Here is a 9329-nt window from a genome sequence, read left to right on the forward strand (position 1 = left end):
TTCTTTCCTAAGGTTCTGCCAAGTGACAAAGAGACAATGGCAATGCAGCACAGGAGTCAAGCTAATTTTGAGTGTAACTGTATTTAAGACATGTTCAGCCGACAGCAATTTGGATGCAGGAATACTTGTTTCCATAGACTCCCAAGTTCAAATCCAATGAACGAGACACTATTGGCTGCCTCCAGATCTCTGTGTCCGCACTAGTATAAAATACTTATGTTTGTGGTTTTTAACGCTAGAACACTTACATCTGTTTTCCCTGCAAATTTGTTTTCTTACTATCTGGGTGTATGGGTCGGAATTCTTCGGATGTGAGCAACAAGGAAATGAGCGTTATCGGAAGGACAATGAGGTCGCCCAGCAGATCAGAGACAGGCCTGGACAATCAGGCAGGAACCGGGGCCACGTGAGCGTGCCAGAAACAGGAACACGGCGCTTCCCAGGGGCTCCTATCAGAAGGACTTTAACACCACCCATTGCCTTGGAGAGAAAACCTGATTAACCCTGAGAGACTTATGCGTCCAGCTGCAAGGGCGGGCGAGGAATATACAGTGATAAGTGGGCTGGCAACAGAGGAAGGGAAAATAAAAACAAACAGAAACATAGCTCCCACCCTGAGTTTGGTTTGTCACTTCATACAAGAAACTCTAACAGCCTTCCAGAGTTTAGTCCTTGCTCCAACACTCTCCAGCCCAAGACACAAACATGAATTTCTTTGAGTTCTTGGGTGTTGAGCAGCTCTAAGGAAAGAAAGGCGAGTGGTGTCTGGAACAGGAGGCTGTTGAGACAACGCTGAGGCCACGAATTTGCTCCTTGTTGCGCTGGGCTGAATTCAGTGCAAGGAGAGGTGTCTGGCCTCTACCAGCCAGGCACCCCCAATAGACTTCTTACTTGAGAATCTCTCTCACGCTCTCTCAGCTCCCTGGTGATCCTGGGGTTCATTTTGCTTTAGGGATGAATATATCCAAGTGTGATTGATATTCAAAACCTTTAATAACCTGCATATTAACCTGCATTGCCCAGCCTCCCCTGCCCCCCCAGACCAAGCTCAGCTTCTGCCGTGCCCAAAATTACCCCCCTTTAGTTACTGGATCACAGGAAGGTCTAATTTCTCCAGGGAAGAAGCCTGGGGTGGCTGGGATCTGGGAAGGGCACTCAGGGTTCTCAGCACAGCAGCTGTTTACCAACCAGTACAGAATATTTCAGTATTTTAACTGTCAGTAAGGCATATCTGAATGTCAGCCCAGCGTACAGTCCCTGGAAGACTTAAGCCTGCGGGTCTGTGGGTTCTTTGAGCAGATAAAAATCTGCCTAAGAACAACCTTAGGCACTGGAAGTTTTGATTGAGGAGAGAGAAACAGAGGAGCTTTAAAAAAAAAAAAAAGATGTGAGAGAAGAAGAGGCAGCTATATCCCAGAACCTACCAGATGTTCCCTCCTCCTCCCAGGGAAGGTGCACCTGCTCTAAGAGGCCCTGTCCTTTCCCCGCAGCTGCAGCTCCTGCTGCCACTGACAGCCCAGTTCCCAGGGGCACCCTGGAGCTCCAACCTGGAACTTGGCATCAAGACCTTTTGCTGCACATCCGAGCCTGATGGGTTGGTGCGATTGGACAGCTGGGCTCCAGCCCTGTTCTTGAGCCTTAGTCCCCACTGAGTGACACAGTATAGAGACACTAAGGCCACCTTTGTCCCCTGTAACTGGCTTCTGTTGCAATGATCTGCCCAGTATCTCCTTCCCACTCCGTGATGGGCATGGCCTGCACTTCATCATTCTTGCCATTCATCAATGGCCACTGACAAACATTCCCTGGGGATTCCAAGATTAATCAAACACAATCCTTGACCTCGAGAAACCAAAAGCCTCACTTTTGAGCCCCACCTTGTGCCTGGGGCTGACTACCTGCTTACAGACCTTTGTAGAAGCAACAGCCTACATGGATATCCGGGTATCTCTGTGTCTAAAATTCCTGAAGCTGAGCTCCAGCCATTTACTGGGAAACCTGAGTACTGGGATGGTCATTGGAGACTGAAACAGTTGGAAATCAGGACTCATCCTACTTGTAATCCTGGGAGATGCACCATACCCCCAAATGGGATTATGTTAGCCCTCTCACCCCCCTCTCACCTTCCCTATTCTGAGTCACCGGCACATCTAGCCATGTCCCCACATACAGCAATCTTAAGTTCCCCTTAAATTCCTGCTCCATGATCCTCACAGGGACTCCTGTATTTTCCTGTTCCTTGGGAACTTCAAGACCATGGACTATATTAACCTGTACAAAATGTGAATATTCAGCTTTCCCCAAAGCTTCTGCTTTCAAATAAAAAGTATGATATCAGCTTAGACAGGTCACCATAAAAAAATCATCACTGAAAATAGGTTATTAGTTCAGATGTCTGATTTTGAAATGTCCTACTTTGTTACCCTAAATTTCAACCTTTGCAATATCCATGTTTGGCTACCATGTAACTATCACAGTGTTTACTTTACAGAATACAGGAACTCAGAGGAATTGGCAGAAATGTGTTTTAAGGGTATATTTGTCCTTCAAAGAGAAAAATACCAAAAGAAGGCAGGATGTCACCTGCAGGTAAGAGACAAATTTTTGTGTTATTCTCAAGGCTACGAAACATATAACTGGTGATAACCAAGCAGGCACCAGGCTGTCTTCCTCTGTTGGCTTTTAGTGAAGTGAAACAAGGTTGGTAGGCAAGGCTTGGTTGGCTGCCTGAAAACAGTTTATCAATGTCCCAAGATGTGAAGAAGAAACATTTCTAGATGCAAAAGGCCACTGGCATTTAGCCCTGCAAGAGTCTCTCTCTATAATTCATCAACCTCAACCTCAAATATCCAATGACACCTGGTCTGACCCTTCCCAGGCCCACTCAGCACATGGCATTCTAGCCTGAATTCCCCAGGCTTCTGACCCCATCACCTCTTTTCTAGTTGATGGCCTTGGTCCATCTTGAAGGCCAAATATACAGTTCCTCTTTCCAAACTATGACTTCAGAAGCCCTCTCCAACTACTTTGTCTCTGGATGCTTCGGGTAAATAACTTTCCCAATTCTGTTTGGCCACTGGGCACTAGCATGGTGTTTCTATTTTAAAAAAGAGAAAGAGATGATTACTAGCCAAGCTTAATTACTCTCTTGAATAAGCTAACATTTGTCTTTCCCATAAAGATTGGCAATGACATGAGGCCATTCCCTTCAAAAGAGGCTATGAAGTCTATTGCCTTTGTTTCTATCTAGGATTTCATAAGGTTTTGTGAACAGCAACCAAAAAAAAAAAAAAAATCCAAGAAACAAAAACCTGATTTGCTGCTTAAGTGGTGAATTTGGAAGTTACGTGGACATTGTGGTTGCCTTTAGTTTGAGCAGGAGGACTTCCCAGCTGGCTCTCTTGGCCCAGCCCTTGGATGCTGGAGCCATCTCTGCAAAGAATACTCATCACTTTTGGCCGTTTGGTACACTGCAATAATTAGCCGGTAGTTTATGTGATAGATAACAGAGCTTTTGAAACCAGATTTTTCCCCCTGCCCTCTTGTCAAAAATGCAGGGTTGAATTGTTCTTTCAGAGTGTTATTGGGAGAGTTAAGGGAAAGCATGGAAACCAATACAAAACTGCAGCCTAGTGTGAGGAATCTTCTGAAAATGTTCCATCATGCACCTGTTTGCCAGGCAATGAAATTTGTCAAGAAGAATATTTGTAGAGGGGAAGTGGTTCTTAAACTCAATGTATTGCTGGCTTTAGCTGTGGGTAAAATCAAGGAAGCAAAAGTGTTCCTTTGCTTCCTTCATTCTTTAGAAAATGTAAAAATTATATACCTCACTCTTACCATGTAAAAAGCTTTATCAAAGTGTTTTAATAGCAAGTGTTCAGGACTCTGAATTCTAGACCTGATTCTTCCCCCAACACATCATGTGATAGATACAGAGCATTCATTCATTCACAAATATTTATTCAGCACCTACTGTGTGCCAGACACCAGGCCGGGCACCGAGCATATTTGTGTCAGTAGAGCAGAGAGCACCCCATCGTTAAGAGGGCATAAAAGGGAGCACTGGATACACCAGGATGATGGTCCATTGTGCCTTTAGCAAGAGCCATTTTCCATAAAGTAACAGCATCAGAAGCTTAACTGGAGCAGGTGGGAGAGTTACTGGTGAAAGAAGAACTGGAGACAGCAAGGCCAGCAGCTGTTTCTGATCTCCTCCAGAAGGCACACATATGGGAATCACGCCCTCTTAGAGAAGAGACCTCATTTGCTGCCTAAGTGATGAATAGGTGCATAGATCAGGCCTCCCTCCCCAGATCCAGGAAGTGGATAGTGGCAAATTAACCACTTGATGGGAGTTTTCGCTCAACAGAGTTTAAATTCAGAATGATTTGGATTCTCCTCTTCTGTTGCAGAATGACTATCATCTTGCTGAGCAATTATCTCTTCTGTGCCTACAGTTTTGCCCCAGATACCTCTGCTCCTCTGCTATGACTTTTGGCAGCTATAACATGAGTTCAGACTACGGGCTGGCCTCTTAGAACACAATTTTGCTTGGAGTAGATGATCCCAGGGGTGAGGATGACATATTCTTAAATTTTGTGGGTGTTGGGAAAATCTTATGAGTGAGTACTATTGAAAAAAACCCTTCCCTGACCCTCAAGTGATAACTTTTTATCTCTTAACAACAAAATTTCTCAAAATACATGAATCAAAGCACCTAGCCTGGCCCTTGGAATGTGCAAACATATATAAATGTTTGTCGCTGTTGTTTCTAGGACCTAACTCCCCTGCATCTCTAGTTAGGGCTTGGATGATGGGTGTTCTGCATATCACTCACAATTCTAGAGTGCTAGGCAGTTGACCATGGAGAGCTATCAAAAGGAAACACTTTTGTACATAGTAGAGTTTGAAAACCATAAAATTGATCATTATAATTATAATTGATCATATAATTGGGGGATTTGCAGCCTGGGTGAATGGTTCTTGAGATATATGTGTTGAGATGCATTCATCTGCAAGTAACACTGACTCACCCAATCTAAACAGTTAAGGAAATTGCAAGTTTTCAAAATTGCAAGCATCCTGAAGTAAGGTGGCTTCAGAGTTGATTAATTCAGGGTCCAGTGACATCATAAAGGACCCATATTTCTTCTAATTTTCAGTGGTACTATGGTGACCACTTTGTCAAGTTCGTCCTCGGTGAGACGATGGTCACGAGACGGCTGCTGCCATTCCAAGCATTGCATGCAGACACCGAAATGTCCAAAGGAAGGAAGCAAAGGTGCCATCCCTTCCACTGTCCCTTTCTGCCAGTGATATTAATAAAAAACTTTGCCCCCAAATCTTCGGCACATTTCTCACATTTTATTGGCCAGAACTAAGTCACGTTTCTACGCCAATTTCTGGCAAGGGAAATAAAGATTTAGATGGTAGATTCTGGTGGATCTGGGCTCATTAGAATGTCCCCCTGGAGCGGGAGACTTTGCCAGCAAGGAGGAAGGGCTTTGGCAGTAGGCAGTGCACACGGTGTGCATGGATGGCTGCCGGGCCAGTGCACAGACGGGTTGCTTCGCTCTAAAGAGTAGAGAAAAATCAAGCCTCCTGGAATCTCTTTCAGTGCAAGGGTACACAGAGCAGACTAAGAGTGTTTTATAAAAAAAATACTTAACAAAGACCTGGTGTTCTGGGCTGGGAGTGATAAGGGAAACAGTTTTGGAAACACCGCCTGGGGCTATTTCCTGCTGGATATATATACATTTATGGGAACTGACCCAAAACTTTCCACCCGACAATGGACAACACTAACCTCCCCCGAAAGCCCCCTGGCTGGAAGAGTCGGCTACACTACAAATTTAGTGAGGCTGGACAGCAAAACATTTAAGTCCTTCTCGAAAATAAACCCCAAACAAATGAAACAGCCACAGCAGTAAGAGCCTCACTTTTCCCTAATGGAGTCCTTGGGAAACAGAGTAGGAAGAGGTTAAGTGGGAAAGGAGACGAGATAAATAGTTAAAGCATTCCTAAGATGCAGGAAGGGCTAGAAGAGAATTTTAGAGAGAAAGACGCAGAAATGAAAACCTGCATCTTGCTCTTTAAAACCCCCAAGAGAGAATGCATTTCCACAGGAAAACTCTATACCGTGCAATGGCAGGTATCTGTTGGTGGATAGACTGTAGACTTTCTAGGGGGGTTTACCATTATGTATTAGGCACTTAGCTCAATAATGATCTTCCATGATGGCCCCTGAAGTTTTCAAATCAGGTTCTTGTTTACCACAATTTAAGTGATAATGATTTATCTCTCACTTGCACCAATAATATTTTGTACCTGTAGACCAATAGTAACTCTTCTGAGTCAGTTTTTTTAAATCAACTAATTAAGTAACTATGCACACACCCCTAACATAGAAAATAAAATATCATGTGATGTAAAAGTACATATTATTACTCTTTAAAGACTTAAATGAAAATTATTATTTTTTTAAAAAATCTTATGTAGAATTTCTGGATGTTAGAGCTAAAGGTAGATCAGTTCACACCATCCAGCCAAAATCTACAGCCAAAGTATCAGTTGCTATTTCTGAATGGCCCCCCCAAACGTCCAATTTTGTTAGTATCACAAACTGACCTGAAAGAGAAGCGCCTGAAAGCTTCTACAGAGAGACAACTAAAATGATTAAGTAGATTTAATCCAGAAAAAGACTAAAAATAATTGTACTTTGTAGAGACTTAGAGAGCTTTTGGTATCAGTTAATAATGTCATAAAGGTTAATCAGAAAAATGACAGTCACTGCGATTTATTGGCTGTCGATTATGTGGCAAGCATCCTGCAGTGAGCACCTACTCTTGGGCATGTTTAGGGTTACAAACAGCAGAAACCATTTCTGGTGAAGCTGGGCAGGAAAGGGCATTTTAGAAAGGAAATGCTATTGAACTCTATTCTTAAAAACAGCAGAAAATAAGTGGCTTAGAGAGCTGAGACCATAGGCAAGGACATATCTCAGGGTTAGTCTGATTGGGATAGAACAACATCTGAACAATTGCATCTGCCTCCCTTGGACTCTGCAGCTTTCAACTGGGCAACCTTGATCACGTGTGGCCATGTCTCAGCTGCCAGAGAAAGGGACCATCTGCCCCTCCTCAGCTTATGGGAGGTGGAGCTGTGTCCCGCCAAGGCCTTTACAGTAGAGCATGTCACCATAAGAGGAAGGAGGTTCAGGTGCTGGGTAATCTAAATAAATAAATAAATGGTCCTTGAAGTCTACCCCTTGGGCATTCAGTAACCTCATAACCCTTCTTCCTATATTTAAAAATGATTTCTTGGCCAGGCACTGTGGCTCATGCCTGTAATCCTAGTACTCTGGGAGGATTGCTTGAGCTCAGGAGTTTGAGACCAGCCTGAGCAAGAGCGAGACCCCGTCTCTACTATAAATAGAAAGAAATTAGCCAAACAACTAACAATAGAAAAAAATAGCAAAAAATAGCCGGGCCCGGTAGCAAGTGCCTCTAGTCCCAGCTACCTGGGAGGCTGAGGCAGGAGGATCGCTTGAGCCCAGGAGTTTGAGGTTGCTGTGGCATGGCAACAGAGTGAGACTCTGTCTCAAAAAAAAAAAAAAAATGATTTCTCTCCACTAACAAAATACCCCTTCAATTATCCCTTTCACAACTGAGAATGAGGCATGAAATGCTCTGCTCAAAACACTGTCCATGATAGGCTGTCGAGTGTCACCCTCGAGTGACACCACAGTGCTACCATCTTGGCTTGTACACACAGTGCAAACGTTCTGGACACCAAACTCAAATTGTTTCCTCCTCTGTCATCAGGAAATCCCACTGGAAGTCTTAGACATAGAATGAGAGAGGGGCAGCAAAGTAAAAGCAAGTATACTTGGAGTTTGAGCAAAGTGTTTATGCAACTTATTTGTCTTCAAAGTCATTTGGGGGTGTCTTTATGCCTATGTGTATGTGTGCTCGTGTGTGTGTGTGTGTGTGTGTGTGTGTGTGTGCACGTGTGCGCATACATTTTATTCGACCATCTCAGCTATCAATTAGAACTACTCACAGCTGTCTGAGCCAGCACACTGAATGCGGTGTCCAGTGTGTGTACTCAGAGCAAAATGATCTGTGATGGATCCTTTTCCATTAAGAGTTGAGTTTTTAACTGGACTCCAGCTCAGGGTATGCTGGGGTATGAGTCTATTTCTAGGTATGGAGCCCATAAATAGAACTAGCTTCTTCTCCAGAGATATTGCCCTTAGGCCAGGGAGTTACCTTCAAGCCAGAGAAAAACTGCCTCATTAAACATGAGAAGGAAGGGATGCTTCCCCTAATTCTCAATGGGAGAATTACCGAAGGTTGAGAGTGTTGGGTGCGCCAAAGTCTCTCCGATATGCCTATTCCAACTGTCGAGGGCCCACTGTTTTCTTAATAATAACCTAGTCTACACAAAAGACATTTGGTGATGCTGAGAATTCAACACACATTGCTTTGCAATCAATAGATTCAAGTTTTACATTTGGTTTTCGGCTCTCATAGATAGTAGATTATTTAACTGCAGTCATTAAAAGTCCTTGGTTTCTGGGTTTTGAGCTAAAATGTTAGAGATTTGAGGATATCATTTTATTTCTCTACATTATCACTCATAGCCCATGAATTCCTCCTGCTCTCGTAGATACCAAATGTGACGTGTTAATTGTTAACATTTTCTTCTGCCCTTCTCTGTTCCATATGGTAAGTTTTAAGCTTCTCAGCCTGCGTTTCCCCCTCTCATGGCTAATAATGTGATTTCATTACTTAGCTTGAAGCTGCATGCTCTTCTAACCTCTGAAGAAAGAAATCTCAAGAAAAATAAGGGGATAAATGTTCACTCTTTCCCTTTGGCTGTAGAAAAGCAGATACGGTTCTGTGATGCTGCCCGTGCAAATATATTTTCTTAACAAAGGAGTCTTGTAAAACTATCAGACTTGAGATGGTTTCAGTGACCAGAGAAAGTTACCTTTAACCTCTAAAAAAAACAAAAGCTGCAATTGTCTTTGTTATTTTAATTATTTGCTGCCTGAATATAATCTATGGAGGGACATCCTCACTTTTGTAAAGGCTACAAATACTTGTGGCATTTCTTTGATAAGCCAGAAGGGTTTAATTGGTACATCCCTCTTTACATGCATGGAGTTAAAAAAAAATTAAATAAATAATTTTTTTTTTCATTCTGTTGGGTTTCTTATTTAAACAAAGTATCTCAGACTATTTCAATAACACCCTTTAGACTGTTCTATGACTGCGAACACTCACTACACCTCGGAGGTGATCAAATGCATTGATTTAATTAAC

This window comes from Microcebus murinus, chromosome 10 (assembly GCF_040939455.1).
Source record: "Microcebus murinus isolate Inina chromosome 10, M.murinus_Inina_mat1.0, whole genome shotgun sequence".
In the NCBI taxonomy this organism is placed as follows: Eukaryota; Metazoa; Chordata; class Mammalia; order Primates; family Cheirogaleidae; genus Microcebus; species Microcebus murinus.